The sequence below is a fragment of the Camelus bactrianus genome, chromosome 19 (genome assembly GCF_048773025.1).
Source record: "Camelus bactrianus isolate YW-2024 breed Bactrian camel chromosome 19, ASM4877302v1, whole genome shotgun sequence".
Classification (NCBI taxonomy): Eukaryota; Metazoa; Chordata; class Mammalia; order Artiodactyla; family Camelidae; genus Camelus; species Camelus bactrianus.
Genome location: NC_133557.1, coordinates 5,178,111 through 5,199,552, shown reverse-complemented (window position 1 = coordinate 5,199,552; position 21,442 = coordinate 5,178,111).

Sequence of the window (21,442 nt, the reverse complement as noted above, 5' to 3'; positions counted from 1 at the left end):
TCTCAAAAACTTGAGGAAGATGCTCGAACTTCCTTGAGAACCAGGCTATGCCAACTTCTTAGCCTCCATCAGTTGCACTGGCTTCAAAGTCAATGAATAGTTTACGTACCTCCCACAGAATGAGCTCAACTCTCAGCTAAGGACCAGAGAAGAGGGGAAATAGCAAATTCTGATAAGCAATACAACAGTTGAAAAGATGGCTTTGAAATAAGTAAGATATGATCCATTGAACAGCTTCTCAGAGTGCAATTTGTTCCCACCATACTATATGACTGGAAGGCACTTTGAAGTCCACATTCAAAACCATAGCTGTTTGAATGTGTTGCAATAAGATATTCTATGAAATTAGGGTAGATAGATGCGTGAGCCTCATGGATTCCCAATGAGAGATGAACCATGCATGCTTAGAGGTTCAGAGTTAGTTCAAATGACCTTCCAAAATGTTATCTGTTCATCCAGAGTTTATCCAAGTGATCCGAATTTCTTCACCATCCAAAATTCAGCTGACACTCATGTGAGGATTTACTTTCCCATGAGATTTCTCTTTCTACTTTCAGCCAGAAACACTCCACATACTTTCTCAAGGTTATGCAGCTGACAGTTCTCAAATGGCCTGGAAAATAAAAACAAGCAAAAAAAAGTCAATAGCAATAAATTCAATGTGAAATCTAGTTAAGGAGAATTAACTTCCTTAGTGAATGCTGCGGGTCTTTTGCACTCTGTTAACATCTAAAAAGGATGCTACAGATGTGGTTACTTTAGTGTACTAGTACTGGGAAATAATAATACCTTATCATTCTTGCTGCATTGCCCAAAATCTAGGTTCTACCATTAAGAAGCAAACTGGGAGATTTGGAAACGTTAGAAGGAAGAACTACAGAGATGATTAAGGCCTAAGGATTTAAATCTAGAAGGAAAGACTCAAAGAACAAGGACTATTTATCATGGAGAAGAAAAAGCTGAGGGCAGCAGAGTAACATGATACATAAGAATAAATGCAATAAAACGAAGATGAAAAAATATCCTAGACAAGGATTGAGATCAACTACGGTTCATTTGCTCAGAGATCAAAACCAAAGAAAAACATTGTAAGATTTTCCTGAGAAACAGGCTGATCTTCAGCTTGTTCAATTTCAAGGTGAATTACTATGGGAAAGTGTGTAAATTCCACTCCAAAAAAAAAAAAAAACTCTTGACTGAGATGATATTTTCCACCTATCATCATTTTATTGTGCTCTATCTTGATTTAAGAGAACGAACAAGAAGATTTTTCAAGGGCCATTCCTGTTAATGGGTCCTGATATTCTGTGCATTAGCCTGTGATAAAAACAATTGCAGTCACCAAGAAGGCTTGCTTATAGAAACTGCCATGTTCAAAGGGGTACCCTCCTGAGAAATCACGGTGTATTATGGGTATCCCCGCTAGTGATGGTTGGAAAATTCTGCCCCAAGAGAGGGGCATAGTGGCCCCCAAATCATTCCTCAGTCCCACTTTCCAACTCCCTGAAGTTGTGCATAACTTTTGGTTTTAACATCAAATGTGAGTGATATGCTTATTTTATGATGTTTACACGTGATGTAGTGAGAGACTGTAAAAATGACAATAAGGATGAGATACAGCAGCAATATTTAATGTTGAACCATTCCCCAGAAATCCATGTGCTTTCTCCTTTGTAGCCTAGTTGCTTTTCCATGAGCCCATGTGGCTGATTCTGGCCAGTAAACTACAAGAGGAAGAAACATGTCTCACTTCCAGGTCAAAACAGAGAAGATGGGGAGTAATTTCTTCCATGTGGCTCTGCTTCACAAAGGGCCCATGTGCTGAGAAGACAGCACAGTGAAATGGATGCTGGTCAGATCACGGGATGGCCAGAGTACATTGTTCTTGGCATCAACAATAAATAGAATTTGAAGAGTTAAGCATTGCCAGTCTGTCCCGACTAATATTTATGATAATGCTGGAGACACTAGTTGAGATAGAAACATTTCTACTGTACTCTGAGCTCTCACAATACCCACCCTTGCAAAGTAACAGCATCACTGTGTTTTGGCTCAGGGAAAGGAGCTGCTCTTTTATCTATTGATTCATGGAAATTTGAAATCATCTGTCAATCATAGTCCTACATACCGATTCCACTGACCACAAAGATTTTTTTTAATTATGAACAACACATAAGCTATTTAAACATTATAAAAAAGGAGGTCTGTATGATAATACACGCACACACAAATAAACTGCTAAATTTACCTAGGATTAAGAAAATAGTGATGCTATTTGTACATTCTCCATGCTTTTTCTGTGTGCACGTTGGATAAAGCCATTTCAGCACAGAATCTGTGTGTGTACACAAACGTTAATTCAGGATTTCATTATTATAAAAAAACATTTGTACAGAGTTTACTGTGGAATTAAAAAAAAGTGATTTTTTTGATGGCAATAGTGGGAAAAAATATTTAAGCTCTTTGAGTCTCACTTTTCTGAAATAAATAATATTCAGAAAACCTTGAAACACTGATTCTGGTTGAATAGAATGGATACAGACATAGAGTTTTAGAGAATAAACAAAGGACTTTCCAAGACCATTCTTTTATCTCTTTAATCCTCACCATTCCTTAAGGTGGGAGTCTTGCCCCTCACTTTGTAACAAATCAAAAAAACAAAAAACAAACAAACAAACAAAAAAAAAAAACTTGCACAGCAAGAAAAAGATGAAATTAGAACCCGAATCTAGATTTTTTATTTATGCCATACACCTACCATGCTTTACAGTGTTTCCCTACCGTGTCCTCAGGGACCTGGCAGAAAGCCATAGCATTCTCAAATAGAGGTACGTGGATGCAGCTTAATAGAATGGCTATTTGAAGGTGTACAAATGCAGTTGAGGAAGACCATGAGGAGCTTAAAATGGCAGGATAATCTGGAGAACCCTGAGATCTGAAGGGACAGAGGGGAAAAAAAAAAACAGTCACAGGGACCCAGCATAAGCCTCTAGGTATAAAGCAGACAGACCATCCTTCATCACTCAAGGCCCTTGAAAGGACTGACAACCACCAACCTGTGTTCTCTCCTTCCCACTGAGGATTTCTTGCTTGTGGCTTCCATTGACCAAATCCAACTGATGTCAAAGGGCAAAGGAGCCTGGTTTATGCGGTCCATTCAAGCCAGCCTCCTGGGGCACAGAGTAAGGTGGAGAAGGGGAAGGAGAGTGGATCCAGAAAGACAAAACGAGATTATCCAGCCCATGTGTCATCACTTTCATAAACAGGGAAGCCACTTGGGCAAATGTGTATTGGGAAGAAACTTATCACATTGAAAGGCCACCTTGAAGTGTGATTAAAATGAAATTGAGTCAGTGCTAAACCATTTCCTAGACAAGGAAGGGATTTTCATGTATTAGTCAGAGACACAGCTGGGGGTGAAAGAGAATGTTTTTGAATGTGAGCAGGAATATGATTCAAGAAAAACAGCTGAAAGAAAGAAAAATGCAGAAGAAGGAGAGGTAAGGGATTGAGGCAGAGTTTGGTTGCGTGACTTGGAACAGACAGGTGGATGTCAGCCACTCTTGATGGAATGACAGCCCGAGATAAGACCTAGTCGATAAGAAATGCACATACAGCATTTTCTTTAACTGTTATTCACAGCTTTGTGGAAAAATAAGTGTTGATCTACTAACCATAGTTGTGGGGTGGGGTGCTGGCTTTTTAAACAATATTAGATTCTGAGCGAAGGAAGTGAACAAAACTAAAATGAAGGTGAACAAGAATACTTATATTATGTGCATTCTCTCTTTTCTCTATTCATGCTTAATATAGCTGGATTGCAATTCCATGAGGATATAATGAGATCAAGAGACCTTGTTAAAAAAAATGAGAGAGTCAGACAGACAGACTTAGAGACAGACAGAAATATCCGTTGGCAGAAACCTGGGGATTATAAAGATGAACACAAGCTTTGATTCACTTGCACGATGCCAAACTACAAGCTAAGAAGCTGGCAGCAACCACTTGATCAGGCACTTTCAGAACAGAATCGGTTTGAACTAAGCCAATATTTTAATCAGGCTAGGCTTATTTCGGTGGCTGGGATCTGCCTTCCTACCTTCCTGTCACATGCAGAAAAATCCCTCAACAGGCACGCTTCCAAGTTTGGAGCTAGATCAAGTGATCCTCCAAAATTTTACCTAAGTATCCAATCGTATTCCAATGATCTCAGTTTCATCAGCCATCCGAAATCCCCCAAATTATCTAATACTCTGTACCCTCTCAATAGCACTGCGAGGTACCTCCCGGTAAGTGATCCTGGTGGCTTTACTTGTTCTCCCCCTCTTCTTCCTCCTCCTGCCTTTCTTTCTCCTTTCTCTCCCCTTTATTCGTTTTTTAAGTAAAACTCTGGACAGGTTCAGCTTTTAAGAATTTAGTTTAACCAAATACTTTTCTTTCTGGTATCAATGCCTTCGGCTATTCCAAAGGAGAAAAGCATCGTTTTGAATTATACTGCACTCAGCAGAGCCATGGGTAGAAAAGATGGGAAGGCCGTGCTGGAAACCAATCCTGTTTCCCAATCTGGTTGATAGTATGTTGTATGATCCAGCGGCCTCTGCAAGGCAAGAGTTATGACCAAGAGGAAGGGTCAACTTGAAACATAGTTGCTTAACTCAGAGAGTGTTTTTAAAGAACTTAGTCCATTACCATTAACACTGGGTGGCTTCATACCAAACCCTCATTTCCAGCTTCTCTTGATCGGTTGGCAGATTTGGCAGCAGTGGACCAGAGTTCCTGACATTGAAACCCTGGGAAGGATCTGAATAAGGCTGTGCTTTTCAGACGAGGCTCATGTTCTCTCCTTCACGGTGGTCCCAACCCTTCCATATTGATAGTCTTACTCTACTTGCATTCAGTACTATTTCCTGCCAGATGCTGGTGGCATTTGATTTCGTTGACAGCGATTCAGCTCATTATGATGTGTGATGTATCCTAATGACAAATTTACCTTGCAGGCACACCCACACCTCCAGAGAATCCACAAAGGATTCTGCATACAGAATCCACAAGAGGGTTCTTTAAGGTTCCCTTGAGACCAAAGGAAACAGTGTGCAATGTTGGCCGACAATCTAAATGGCCTATTTGGAAAAAGGCAGACACGGTGGCCTAGATTGTTGCTGTTTTTCCTGTTTAGTTTTTGCTAACACTTAGATTTGATTCAATATACTACTAAAGTCATTGAGCACGGAGTTCTCCTTCTTGAGTCACTAGATCATCCAAACCCTGACGAATTTGTGTGGAAGGTGGGCCAGTTTTTCCTGCATAAGCAGTGTTACCAAATACTGTCTTCTGTTTCTGAATAATTGCTACCCAATTAAGCATCAAAATGACAGTAGCTGTTTGGCTGTCATTTGCTTTCCAGGATCATCTGGCTCTGAGTTTGTTCATTGGGTCTGGATGTTTCTGTCACCCTGACATTGAGGCGAATCCTGAAGTTGCACAATGCAAGCAGAGGAAGCAAAAGAATCCCTACTTAAATTAGTCCATTCAGATTTCTTCTGACCCATTCTGGTGATTTGTTATAATCTTCCATCGCCTGGGATCTCCTTGCTTTGACTTTATCGCTGGCCAGGAGGTTCAACCACTCTGTGAAATAAACTTAGTTTCTCTATCAGTAGCCAATTATAGACCACCAAGAGTTCTCGATCTTTCTGGATGCCATGGTCCCATGGACCCATGCCATTCCGTGATGCCTATGGAACTATCTCAGAATAATGTTCTTCAAATGCACAAAATAAAGTTGATAGAATTACAAAGGAAGCAATCACAGTGAAAAGTAGTTATCAAGAAATTAAAATGTGATTTATCAGAATGTGATATATGTGGCTATTAATGTACTCAAAAGAAACATAAACATTTTATATAAGTATTATGATAATTATCATAATTTCAAAATCTGGATGCACTTAAATGGTGTTCTGAAATACTTGAGCCAGTCTTCTTACGGTGTGACAGAATCAGGACCTCTTGATAGGCAGCTTGCTGCCTATATAAATAACTGAAGGAAATGCTAAATTTCAGTTACAGTCTGGTGAAAACAAAGATGTAATTTTTCATTCTGTTTAGGTTCCATGAACCTTTAAATTCTTTCCACGAACTTTTTGGAGGTCCATGGACCCCAGGTTAACAATATTCCAGTCTAGACTAAAATTATAAAAAGTAAACACCTCTGCTGAACGAGTGCACTTTGGTGGTAAGTGGAATAATTTTGGAAAACAACATTGCTGAACACGAGTTCGTGTGCCCGATACACAGTGAGGCCAAACTAACTGAAACACTGGAGTTTGGAGACCAAGAAGTTTTATTGCAGGGCCAAGCAAGGAGAGGGGTTGGCTCATGCTCAAAAAGCCTAACTGCCCAATGGTTTTGGGGGAGAGGTTTTTATAGGCAAAATTGGTGGGGAGGGTTGCAGGGTATGAGACTTTCTTCTGATTGGTTCATGATGAGGTAAGAGGGTGGTACTCTGGGACTCTTGCGCTCAGCCTGAAGTTACCATCTTTCACCTGGGTGGGGTTTTAGTTCTTGTAGAACTAAAGATATTATAAAGAACTCAAAGATATTATTATGTGTATCCCTTGAGGAGGAACCAGGACTTTGCCCCTTCCCTGCACTATTGTTTCTTGACTCTTCCTCCTTTATTTCTGCGCTCCCTCACTTCCCTGATTAGCAACTCTTCAAGTCTGCCTTTTGGAACTCAAGGAACATCTTAAGAAGCTGAATGAAGCATACTTCCTACAAACAAGAAACAGGGGACACAGAAAGGATTTGTACCTGAGAGGGCTCCACAGAAGGAATGCCTTTGTCTTATAAACTTCAAATACTTTTGAAATCTTCAAATAATTGAAGGTCCAATTAAACGACTGGAGTAGGAAATATTACCACTAGAGTTCTGATCTCTTCATTTAACTTAAATCTTTCTTGCTTCCTCTTTCTGAGAGATTTGTTCTTTTTCTAGCATTCAGATCCTTTGATTGTAATTTAATTCCAAGGAACACCATGGCATGCCATTCTGTAGGACGTGGCAGATTCCCTGTAACATCAGATTAATTTCTGGGCTATTTGAGGACAACATGACTGACTCATTCATATTTTGTGTTGATCCTAAAGTGGATTTATGCTCTCTGGTGTCCTGGTGAAGTTATAGAAGGAACACTGTATTGTTGTTACTACTGAAATAATAACTATGATTAAATCACATGGAGAATTTGATGTCACCTATGAGATAGCTTTCAGGGCCACTTGGTCCTGAATCGGGGCTGTGTCCCTCCCCCTGACACTTTCACAGCTGCCACCTACAGTGTTGGCAGTTGTCAGATAGTACACTCTCCCCTCCTCTCCGAGACCCTTCAGAGTCTGTGATGTTTACAAAACAAAGATAGTACCTTTTATAAGGTGACTGCCTCCCTCACTGAGAATAGTGGTGAGTTAAGTGAGAATTTGATCCCCATAAGAGCCTGCTTGGTTCTTTTCAGTACTCCCAAAGGGAATCCAGGGTAAGTCATTGACTTTAATGGGACAGGTCCCCCACCCCCACCCCCACCCTTCTTGGTAGGGGAGTAAGAAATGTACGCTGGTATTTTCACTTAATCAGCAAAGGGAAGTGTTGACAAGAAAAGGCCTTTTCTTTGTCTTGCCGTGGTCCAAGCATTGCGTCACCATCTCCAGGAGCCTCTGCCTTGTCTACGCCAGATGATAATTTGGGCACAGGCACAAATCAATACCAGGAATGGGTGCGCTGGGAGCGTGCACTGTAAGGACTGTGAGTATAAATAGTGCTGGAAGAATAACCTTTTTGTGAACTACTGTGTGGTAATGCTGGGAAAGCCAGAAAGCTAGTATGGCTTCAATGGGCCTTTTATAATGTTAAATGCTACCCGGCAACTGCCCTCCTCCAAGCACAGAGACTGCTTGCTTAAGTTACCATTTTTTAATGCAAATTATCATAATGGCTTGATAATTATTTCGATTGGCATTTATGAAGCCATTCAGTAATAAGAACAGCCAGGGCAGAACCCTCCCTAATCTCCCCATCTTTCATATCCTCTGGGTTTGAGGTGGAATAACATGAGAAAGCCCCAAAAGCCAGAGGGTGTTTGAAGTTTATTCTTTAATGGACCCAACTCTCCCTCCCCAGTTACTCTGTGAAGTGAATCTGGCCCAAGTTAAACAAAACAGCAAGAGCATAATATTTGTGGTGGCTTGAAAGGAGAGGAGGCAATGACAAGCATCCCCTTCCTCCTCGGCTTAGCTTGCAGGTTGGTTGGACAGCATTTTAACGAGTTGTTGTTGTTATTAAGAAAAAAATAATAAACATGTATTAAATGCTGTGATATGGTGAGTTACTGTTCTAAAAGTGTTTTGTCTGAGAGGATCTGTTTCAAAAACATCTATTTAGTCTTTTTTTTTTTTTTCCATCTAAGGGGAGTTTCTAACTCTTTCATGGGCTCTTAAATAGCGTACATGTTATTGGCTTGGAGCATGGGGAACATATGAGGGGCAGCTCCCCTCCCAGGGTTCTTCCTGCCGCTTCTGTTTCCCCTCCTTCTGTGACGAACGGAGTCAGGCAGTAGCTCAGAAATGAGGTTAACACGTGGCAGCTTTGTGGGGGGGAAGCAAGGCAGGAAGGAATAGTGGCAGATTCCAGTTGGAGTTGCTACTCTCTCCATTTGTTACCGGATCAGATGTGGGTCCACACACCTGCACACGTTAAAGCCAATCTACTGACCCTGGGATGTAGTGAAGGAAAGTACAGCGTTTATCGCAGGGCACCACACAAGGAGTCCAGGACACCTAGTGCTCAAAAAGCCTGAACACCCCAATGGGCTTCAGCAAAGCATTTTTAAAGGCAAGGTGAGGGAGGGGGAGTCCCAGGCTATGTGATCGGCTAGTGCACAGTTCTCTGACTGGTTGACGGTGAGGTTACAGGGAGGTGTTGCAGGGGTTAACATTATAAATCCTCAGGCTCCAGGAGACCTGGGGACTGTGTGCTCATGGTCATCAAGTAGTTAAAGTCTTCCATTTGGTGGGGGTTTTACCATTTGTAAAACAACTCAGGACTTGTGCTTTAGATATCGTTATGCAGGTAGTTCAGAGAGATGCAAAAGCAAGGATATGGGGGAGGGTCTGTCCTGGGAAGGCCCCACAGGGTCCTGCTCAGTTACGCAATCAGGCAAGAACACTATTACACATCCCCATCACTATCATACATGCATCTCTCTAGAGTGAAAAGCTGTCTGAGTGTCATCCACTCTTGATCACATGGCACCTGCTTGCTAAGAGGATGGAGCTTCATTCTGCCTGATGCTAGGTCTACATTCACTTTTTAAGGCAGTCTCTGAGTCTTATTTAGAAAGGCAGGCTTCTGTTTCCCTGAGACCAAGACCAGTTCAGTGGGAGGAAGATCAGCCAAGCCATTGGGAGACAGTAAGTTCAAGTAGTTCTTGTCCTCACCTTAACAGACAAGGAGATGCTCAAGATTAGAGTTTAAAAACTTCATGAATACATGTTTGAATCTCCTAGATGGCTAATTAGATTGAACGGTTCAAATTTAACAGCACCCTGTGGGGCCTTCCTGGGTACAATTCCTTTTCATGTGCCCTGTTCCATGTCGGAAGTGGTATCATTAGCCCCACAGATCTAATGAGATCAAGGTTACTAATTGCACAAAAGGTTACCTGGTTGGTGAGGCTGACACAATGGGAAACTTTGCTGTGGTAATTTTTAGTGCTCTCCCATGTGTTTGCCTCAGGAGTCGCTACTGGCAAAATGGGTAGGATTTATAATGTAAGGAGATAAAAGTCCATCTCATGTTATTTCTTTCCTCATTGATTTTTATCCCATGTTAAATCCATTTGTATATTTCCTGAGCCACATTCCTCTTTCATTCCTTCTCTTCCCAATATATTAATAAGAATGAGTAATGAGGTGATTAAGATAATACAGCATTAGGAACAGGTGGAAATCTAGCTACCAAATGATACAAATCACTGTACCATTGACAAGCACATTGATTACTGAACAACAATCAAACACAAACAAAAAACAAAACAATGGACATCCTAGAGGGGGAAAAAACAAATTCATGCTCACAATTTGGTAAGGATGCTTTTCAACTAAATTACACAAGGTTTGAGAATAGTGCTGGGAAAAAACTTGGAGGACATTTTTTTCACTTCTGTCTTACACAACCATGTCTTGGCTCACTTCTTGTGGGATGCCTGCGTGTCTCATGGTGCAAATTAAGAGTATAAACAAAATTACTCAATTGAATATTAGTCCAATCATAATATCCCAATACTTGAAAGAATCTGTGGTAAATTCCGAAAATGGCCAAGTCTTCACCCATCCCTTTAATCATACCTTTGTCATGCAAACTTTTAGGGCCCTCTGACCCCAAGTCTGGGGGCAGCCATGTGACTTGATTTGACCAATGAGATGTTGACAAGTATGATACAAGCAGAGTTTGAAAAAGCACTTGTAAAACTGGGAGAGCTCTTTCCCCCTCTCTTTTGCTGCTATCACCACCCTGAGAACATGCCCAGGCTAGTCTGCTGAAGGATGAGAGATATGAGGGGCAGAGCTGAGTCATCACTGTCCCCTCAGCCAAAATCAGCCTAGACTAGCTGACAGCCAGGGATCCCTGGATACGTGTGAGCCCAGCCAAGATCAGCAGAACTGCCTACCTATCCTTGTATGTGTGAACAAGACATACCCCTGAGGCTTTGTGCCGTCAGTCATCCATCATTCCTGAGGTAACAGATAACTGACAGCATATTTAAAATAACTGACCAGCCCCATTCATTTACACAGACTTAGTTGATTAAGCACATTCTTTTTAGGGGATCTGAATTCACGTTCCAGCTCTTTGTCTAAATAGCTGTGCAGCTGCAGACAAGTCATATCCTCTTTGTGTTTTTTGGTCGTCTTCTGCAAAACTGGGGTACCTTCCTGGTTTACCTCAGATTGATATTTAAAAGTATCACCTAAAATATTTATTATCATGGTAAATATTGACCAGCTAGAAAACTTGGGTAAAAAGTTGGTTGGGAAAAGCTTTAGACCGGGAATTTTCGAAGGCAAGAAATGTATTGTTTGATACAAAGCTTGTGCTCAGCAATGAATAAATAACTGAACAACTACCAGTCAACTTTTTAAGTTCAATAAGTGTTAGGATGCTAGGGTTAAGAGAGGTGGCTGTTAGCACTGAAATAGCTAGAGTTTTGCCATACAAAAATAAAAGGAGACAATACACAGCCAAGCCACCTGGAAGATCATTTTGTTGTAGAGAAATGTGGAAGAATGTGGGAGGAACAGCACACATGTAAATATAACCTTCATGAGAGAATTAAGACTGATGGAAATACCTACCAAAGTAAGGGCTGGGTGGAATGCAACTTACAATAACTAACATTGCTGTAATTCAAATAACAGATTTAAATAAAATAATCCTTTTATAAGATCAAACAGTTATACAGTTTTAGAGGTACAGTTCAGGTCTCTGGCATGCACATGAATAATATCTTTCCCCTGGTTATTTTATACCCAGTGACATCACATGGGTATCTTCTCGATATTTTTAGATACATACATTTTTAGTAAATACACTCTTACGAAACTTGCTTTTTATACTTAAAACATAGGATGGTGACATTTTAATATCAGAACATATAAATCTACTTCATTCCTTTTAACTTTTGAGCAGTGTTTTTTTTTTTTTTTTTAGTAAGAATCTATCATTCTTTTTGTTTCTTTATTCACTCCCTAAGGGGTAATTTATTAAATATCTACTGTTTGCCAGGCCAGGTTCCAGGTGATGGCAACATAAAACAAATGTTCCATCTTCATAAGTTTTTTTGGGGGGGTGGGTATATGGAGACAGATAATAGATAAACACTCAGTATAATTTCTGATAATGATAATTTTCATGACGCTATAAAAGTTGGGCCAGGGAATACAGATTTGTGGGGTTATGTTATTTGGAAAAGGGGATTAAGATGTTTCTGTAAGAAAGACATTTGAGCAGGATGTGAATGATGTAATAGAGAGTGAATCACAATTTCAAGACAAACCATGGATAGTAGTGGAAACAGCCCTTCTGAGCTTCCCTCCACGCATCAGCACTGTTTAAGTGCCGTGCATTTCCTCCTGTGATCCTCACCACAGCTCCACGAAGGAGGTACCACTGTCACTGTCGTCATCATCCCCTCTGTGACAGATACTTTATCAGGAAACTTGCCCAGCACAGCATGTGAGTGGCAGTGCTGACATTAAAATCCCAGTCGTTTAGTTTCAGCCTCGGCGCTCTTAGTCATTACACTATACCACCCTCCAGCTCTAAGTTCCAGATCCTGGTCCTCATCTGGGTAAGTGCAGTCCAGCCTGGCTTGCTCAAGGCCAGTGCGGCTAGATTACAATTAGCAACGGGGACTCTCTCGCAGAAGGAAACTTATTTTAATTCATAAAAATCTCCCAAAACACTTAGCTCTGCTTTCTACTTCACTCCCTTGCTATAAACTTGCAGTGATTCCATGCTGACAGGCTGGCAGCCCTCCTTGACAGTAATCAGAAGAGTTATTTTATTTTAAAGAAACTGATCTTTCTCCAATATCCCCGGGATGGCTGCCAATTTATCAAATTCAGTGGGTGAGGTTTAAAGCACCAGGTGGTATACTGGATGGTAAGATACTTATTCTTAGTTATCAGCTAGGTGTCTGTTCCCAGGATAAGATCTATAAATGGAATGATTCTTGACCATATTTTAAATCTTGGTGGTAGGAAGAAAGGGAGTGAAAGCTTCAGTGGTCCTTGATTCAAAGCATCATCAATACATTTGCAGGTGGCTGATACTCAAAGTATGAGCTTCCGAACCCCACATACTGTTAAGAGCTGGGAGCTCTCCTACAGACTATGACTTTAATTCATTTCTCTGGGATGGGTCTGCATGAGGTTCATGGGGGAAAAATAGACATTTTTCTAGTGTGTGAGCCACTATCCAAGAGACAAGAAGCACCCCATCTCCAAAGTCATTTAGAGCCCCTGCTTGGAATCACAATGTGCCAAGTGACTACCACAACCTCAGTAGGGGGTGGTGTTTCTTCCAATGTTCCCAACTTAGTGCAATTTCAAGCTTTCACTGGAGAGAATATTTTTCCCTAAAAACATGATAAAAATCTTTGCCAATAGTGGCATTTCTTTGAAAAATTCCTTCCGGAATTCTCTGCCTTCCTTACTTTTTAGACCCTTACGGATCTGATCTCAAATAATTTTGCTTTTACTATCTTTATGACAAGTATATTACAAAAGTTCATCATTTCACTGTGTTAAACAATGCTGCAATGCATAGTGTTGGAAATGCATTTTTGAGCTTGTGGAAAATTTTTTTTCTAGTTTGGACAGCAAGAAGTGAAAGCAATGGATCATAAAGCTTGCACAATTCTTTTTGATTTTTGAAATTGTAAAAGAGGATGTCAAAATCATAAACTGTGGGAGAGGGGAGCAAGAAAATGTAAATCTGTTTTTCTTCATTCTTTTTTAGGATGTATTTGAGCCTATGTGATTACCAGTCTAAAGCAAATAGATATAGTAATGGGTTAACATAGTCGAAAAAAAAAAATGGTAACCACAAATCAAAAACATACAATAGATTCACAAAAACCAAAAAGAAGAGAACTCAAGCATAATGCAAAAGAAAATCACCAAACCACAAAAGGAAAAACAAGAAGAAAAAGAAAGGAACAAAGAAGAAATACATAATCATCTGGAAAACAAGGTTTAAAATGGCAATAAACACACATCTATCAATAATTACCATAAATGCCGATGGACTAAATGCTCCAATCAAAAGACACATAGTGGCAGAATGGATAACAAAACAAGAGCTTACAAAATGCTGCCCACAAGGGTCCCACTTTAGGATGAAGAACACACATAGAATGAAAGCGAGGGTATGAAAAAAGATATTTAATGCAAAGGAAAATGGCAAGAAAATGAGGGTAGCAATACACGTATCACATGAAATAGACTTGAAAGCAAAGACTATACAGAAAGACAAAGAAGAACACTACGTAATGATAGGAGAAGCAATACAAGAAGAGGATATTATACTTGTGAACATATATGCACACAATATAGAAGCACCTAAATAAATAAAGCAAATACTAACAGATACAAAAGGATAAATTAATGGAAACACAGTAATAGCAGGAGACGTTGATACCCCACTGACGTTATTGGACAGAGACAGAAAATCAATAAGGCAACAGAGATCCTAAACAACACAATAGAACAGTTAGACTTAATTGATATTTTCAGTGCACATTTTTTTCGAGTGCACATGGAACATTCCCTAGGATAGATCACATTCTCAGGCACAAAATGGGCTTCAAATGATTTAGGAGCATAGAAATTACTTCAAGCATCTTTCCTGACCACAATGGCATGAAACTAGAAATCAACCACAGAAAGAGAAATGAGGGAAAAATGATGGCATGGAGACTAAACCACATACTACTAAAAACCAATAGGTCAATAATGAAATCAAAGAAGAAATTTAAAAAATACCTTCAGGCAAGTGACAATGAAAACACAACCACACAAAACCTATGGGATGCAGCAAAAGCAGTCCTAAGAGTGAAGTCCACAGCAATACAGGCCTTCTTCACAAAAACAGGAAAAATCTCCAATAAACAACCTAATCTACCACCTAAAAGAATTTGAAAAAGAAGGAAAAATAAAACTTAGTTAGCAGAAGGAAAGAAATAATAAAGATCACAGAGGCAATAAGTAAAATAGAGATTAAAAAGAAAACAATTGAAAAATGAATCAAATCAAGAGCTGGTTTTTTGAAAGAGTAAACAAAATCGACAAACTTCTGGCCGGGTTCACCAAGAAGAAAAGAGAGAGGCTCAGTATCACTAATTATCAAACAAATGCAAATCAAAACTACAGTGAGATACCACCTCACACCTATCAGAATGGCCATCATTAAAAAGTCCACAAATGATAAATGCTGGAGAGGGTGTGGAGAAAAGGGACCCCTCCTACACTGTTGGTGGGAGTGTAGTTTGGTGCAGCCACTATGGAAAAGAACTTGGAGATTCCTTTAAAAACTGAAAATAGACTTACCATATGATCCAGCAATCCCATTCCTGGGCATATATCCAGAAGAAACTCTAATTCGAAAAGATGCAAGCACCCTAATGTTCATAGAAGTGCTTTTTATGATAGTCAAGACATAGGAGCAACCTAAATGCCCACTGACAGATGACTGGATAAAGAAATTGTGGTATATACATATACCACATTCATATATATATATGTATATATGAATGAAATACCAGATATATATAATGGAATACTAATATATATATACACACAAACACACATAATGGAATACTACTTGGCCATGAAAGAATGAAACAATGCCATTTATAGCCACATGGATGGACCTGGAAATTGTCACTCTAAGTGAAGGAAATGAGAAAGAGAAAGAAAACTACCATATGATATCACTTGTATGTGGAATCTCAAAAAATGACACAAATGAACTTATTTACAAACAGACTCACAGACTTAGAAAACAAACTTATGGTTACCAGGGGGCAAATGGAGTGTGGAGGGATAAACTGGGAGTATGGGTTTTGCAGGTACTAATTAATATATATATAAAATAGATAAACAACAAAGTCCCACATTATAGCACAGGGAACTATATTCAATACCTTGTAATAGGCTATATAATGAAAAAGAATATGAAAAGGAATATATATATATATATATATATATATATATATATATAATTTATAAAATAAAACTCAGGTAGATTGATTCAACTACTAAAGAAAAACTATTTTAATAAATCATTTTAGTACAAATAACCATCTTCCAATTTGCCTGCTTTAGGATGACCACAGACTAGCTCTGAGGACATCTGCACTTTATTATGTTACAGTCCCACTCTTGGAACTCTTACAATGAAAACTAATTAGTACAAAGCTATCTTATCTCAGAGTCTCACCTTTTACATTGCATTACTTTCCAAGAATATCCTGAAAATATTAAGCCGTATATATTTTTTATGTCTTGAGTTCTGCTACTACTAACATCTCAGTCTGGAAAAGTCTATGCAGATGTTAAGACTTTGTTTACTCTCTGGGAGTCAACCCTAGGAGATCAAGTTTATCTTTCCATTTTCTTATGTAAGTATAATGAAACTGTCCAAATGAGGGACCCAGGCTTGAAGCTAGAGAGATGCTCAGGTCAATGGGATATAGGTCAAAGTAACTTAAAAAAAAAAAAAAAAAAAAAAGGCTTTTCATTCAACTTCAGAGCTGTCCAAAGAGATCAGGTTGTGTGCAGAGCACCTCACTGAAATGAATAAAAGTTTAGCCAGGAACATTTAATTATACTCAAGAAATATGGGTAGAGAGGTGACTCTGAACACTGTTCTATAAAAAGTAATAAGAATTATTATTATAAATTGTATCTAGTTAGTCTTTATTTTTATTAACAATATATTATTTCAGAGCCAGACAATTCCACCAAAAGCATGCTAGTTAGAAAAGTTTGGGATGCTTGTTTCTATTAGAGTCAGAGACAAGGCAAACTGAAGCTTATAAAGGGGCTTGCACATAACCCTTTATTAAGAGAGGGCAAATTCAGCCATAATTGGGATTTGTCATTTGTCTTGAATTATTTACCAAATGCCTTAGAGTTGGCAAAACCAAAATCTAGTTTGGCTGGGTGTTTTTTCCTTCAATTTTTAAACCTTAGTGACTTGTAGGGAAATTTAATCCATATGCTTCAGAATCATTTACACTTAACTCATCAAAATGTTTCGTAAGGGTTATTTGATGTCCAAGATGTCTTTTGAAGCCATTTTTCTTAGAAAAAGGAAACTGTTCTTTGCTTTATGTTTTGTTTTGTTTTGTTTCTTTTCAAAGAGTAAACAATCTAGGAACACAGAAAGACTGAGACCAACTTCAAAATTTTTTAAATTGGAGTTGAGGAGATCTTGTACACACAGACTAGCACATTCTTAAAACTTTAGTTTTAGCATAGCCTATTGATTGAGGGTGCTAGTACACAGGATTTCGATTAGTTGACTAACACCAAATAAGTGTTCAAGAATTTTTTCTAGGAAAAAATAAAAGGCAAAGCTGTCTCTGGAAGACATATAAAGTATTGATACATTAATAATCATACAAAGCATTAAAATATAGTCAATTATTTACTAATAAAGGCATCATGCCTTGTTGGTTTTGCAGAAAAGTTCTAGTAAATTCTAAATAAAAAATGAGCAAAACACAGAACATGCAGAACAAATGGACACATGCAGGTGTCTTCAGGGATGGTCCATACTGATCCCCAAGCATATAAATTGGAGGGTGATTATTTGTATTAAAAGAATTTTTCTGCAGTAATGGAATCAATGCATGTGAGTTTCCTCTGGATTTGTCTTATAAATGGTACATTTCTTAACTATTTTAGAGAAAATGCTGGTGGCTTGTATGTTGTTTTCTTGCCTCAGACTCATCATTTCTAAAATGAAATCCCTATATTTGCTTCTAAATCAATACCACTTCTTTCCTTCAAAACCGTTTTTGTCTTCCTAGGTGCATGGGGCAGTGGAAAGGGCAGAGAATTTGCGATCAGAGACATGGGCTTGAGTCCTGACTCTGACCATTTTTACTGGGCACCTTTGGACAAGTGATGACTTCTCTGATTCTCACTTTTCACTTATGAAAAATAAAAATCCAGAAGCAATAACTACAAGCCTATAAAGCAAAATACAAATGTCACCTTCATGCTTATATTTATTCTCCAATAAATTTAACTGAAGTATAGTCAGTGTACAAAATTGTGTCAGTTTCTGGCATACAGCATCATAGTTCAGTCATACATAGACATCTGTATATATTCTAGCTTTTTAATGTCAGAGTCTACCTCACTCTTTGTGTTCCAGCTACGTTTGACTTCTTATGGGTCCTCAGACTTATTCTGACTACCCCAGGGCCTTTGCCTACTCTCCCTTTGTCTGGAATATTCTTTCTCCATCCTCACCTCCCTTCCCAAACCCAAAGTTCTGTTTAGTCCACTATCCTCCATTGACCTAGACTTCAATCATTGACTCCTTTTCTGAGTTCACATCCTCTCTATCCTTCAGGCCATAGTCGGGTACCACAGTTACCTCTTCTTAATTCATCCTGCATACCACATCAAGATGTGGATATAACTTTCTGAAGAACAGACTTAGAGGAGGATGATATCTTCTATAAAATTTTCTTGACTCCCTGTGGTTTCAGTCCTGTATCTTGATAATCCTGACCAGTGATGGGATGGATAGATGTGAATTTCTGGGATACCTAAAAATGCTAAAACTCCTAAACTGCCAAAATATGAACAATAGGTTTACTAAGTCCATATACATATATGAGTGTGTATATATATTCACATACACATGTGTATATATGTGCATGTGTGCATGCATATATAAACACATATATCTATACATATATGTATATAAATATACATATTTATATACACTTTTTAATAAAAAAGGGGTTCTTAAATGCTCTCCAAAGAGTAAAATAATAGAAGCTTAGAGTGATGACAATTGCTTGAACTACCTAAAAATCTTTACCAGTTATCAAAAAAAAACCCCAATATTTATGAAGCAACTATATGCACCACATATTATTTTAAATTCTGGGGATATATTAGTGAATATTGCTTCCATGGAGCTTAGAGTGTAGAGCACTGAAGTACATTAATCTCACAATCATATAAGTCAGTGTCAGTTACAAATGAGATAAGTAGCATTAATGCATGAAAGATACTCCCAGGGGCGCGTGGTGTAGTCAGGGGAATCAGACACATTTGAGAACAAGTCACGCCTGGGGTGAGTTGTCTAACAATAGCAGAAACTAAACAGAACTTTGGGTTTGGGAAGGGAGGTGAGGATGGAGAAAGAATATTCCAGACAGAAGGGACAGTAGGCACAAAGGCCCTGGGGTAGTCAGGATGAGAAGCCTGAGGACCCATAAGAAGTCAAACACAGCTGGAGCACAAAGAGTGAGGTAGACTCTGACATTAAAAAGCTAGAATATATATGGGTGTCTACGTATGACTGAACTATGATGCTGTATGCCAGAAATTGACACAATTTTGTATACTGACTATACTTCAACTAAAAAAAAAGAAAAAGAAAAGCTAGGGAAGAAATTAGGGGCTTATAGCAAAGAAGATTCAGGCATGGTAACAAACAACTCTAGCCAGTTTAAAGAGAAGGCACTTACTAGTTGCCACAGTTTCTAGAAGTCAGGGAGCCAAGCTTGAATGTTCCACAGCTAAGAAAAACCCAGGCAAGGGAAATTTCAGAGAAAAATCCCTTGGTTTCCACCACCAATTGCTTAATTTTCACTCTGCCAGAAGCTGAACATCAGAATCTCCTTTCTAGCTGCTCCATCACCTTGTTTAGCAGCAGGTAACTGCACAATCTTAGCACATTCCCACTTACCCTCCAATACCACCGGGCAGCACCTGCTTGGGGGGAGCCAGCCACATGTCTATAAAGCAGCAGACTGGGGACTTGGGAAATTGTGCGAGGAAGGACAAAAAGGAAGAATAAATGTAACGGAAAGGGAAAGAGGTGTCGAAAGGTTTAGGGCATTGAAAAATGGCAGATGTCATAGAGAGAGAAAGTCTGGCTGGAGACGCATGTTTGTGAGTTATTGAAGCAGTTACTGTGATTAGAGCTGAGGACATGGATGAGGATGTACCATGAGATCACAGGCGTGAGGTGGTAGATTGTTCCTTCTGGAGACATTCGTCAAGCACTGTTTAGCACTATGAGTAAACATTTCATAGTCAAGTTTGAGAAATTGCTACAAAGCAGGTAATTATGGCATAATATAACAAAGCTACAGTAAAGTCCTGTATTCAGTACTGTAGAAGAGAGAGTGTTGCTCAGGTGGAGAGCACTCACATAGCAAAAGAAACCCCACAAGCCCCAAAGCTATATTCCTCTTCTTATTCATTCTTCCAACTACCAACCAGAAAGCAACCCTGGGGTATGTCATCAGGGCTTCACCCTCAACATGTCCAAAACTAAACTTACTATCTATTTTCTCCCTCCCTCTCATCTGTTTATTCCCTTTTATGCATTTACTGTCGCAATCAACTACCCAAGCCACTGTGCATGTTGAAATCTGGAAATCACACTTAGCCTCCCTTCCTCACATTCAGCCGATCAACAGGGGTTTTAAATTCCATTACCGAACTCTCTCCCCAATCTGGCCTCTCCCCTCAGCCCTTACACTAGGAGCCTCATGTCAACAGCCATTGCAGAAGTGAGATTTGGTATCTCAGCAACGAAATCTGTCCTCACTTGAGAGCAAGGGGTCAACAAACTTTTTTTTTCTCTAAATGGACCAAATAGTAAACAATTTTGCTTTGGTGAGCCATAAGTACTCAGCTTTGTTGCTGTGTTGAGAAAGAAACAAAGCCTTTCAGAGAGAGAAATCTGGAGTGTTGGAAATTCAAACACAACGGACAAGACAACTTTGCAGAGAGGGATGCTCACACTTCCCTCGAAATCATGTCAAGCAGATCATTTAGAGTGGGCGACGCACTTGGTGATGTCTTTGTGAAGGAGGACGCGAGGCCATCATTTTATGCCCTCCTTGTCCAGTGTCCAACAACCTTCACCTGGTTTTAGATGAAGGCGCACTGGCAAATTAAGGTTAGGCCATTAAACAGTTGTCAGTCCTGAGGAAATACTTGAAAGGAAGCCAGACTAGGAGAAACTGAGAATTTAACGCTGTATTATCAAACAGTAATATCTGTACGATTCTGATCAAATGCCTCTGGTGAAATGGCCTAACCTGGTGTCAGACCCAGGACACATAGAGGCTGTTGCCCCAAGGCTTAAGGAGACATGAGTCTGGCGATGATCAGTGTTACAAACAAACGTACTCGCTGCTACTGAACGTGAAGTTGATCTGGTTTATAGCATGTGTCCTCTTAAGTCTCAGCCTCTGCGATGGGTGTTGACACGAGGCTCTAGAATAAGGACTGAGGGCCTTTGGTATTGTTATTTTAACATCACCTAGACTTCAGTTTTAGGATTTTTTGGTTTTTAGTTGAAGTATAATCCGTTTAGATTGTTGTGTTAATTTCTGGTGTACAGCATAATGTTATAATATATATACATTCCTTTCCATACTCTTTTTTATTATAGGTTATTACAAGATACTGAATATAGTTCCCTGTGCTATAAAGTAGAACCTTGTTTGTCTATTTTATATATAGTAGTTAGTATCTGCAAATCCCAAACTCCCAGTTTATCCCTCGAACCCCTCTTTCCCCATCCCAGTAACCGTTGAGTTTGTTTTCTACGTCT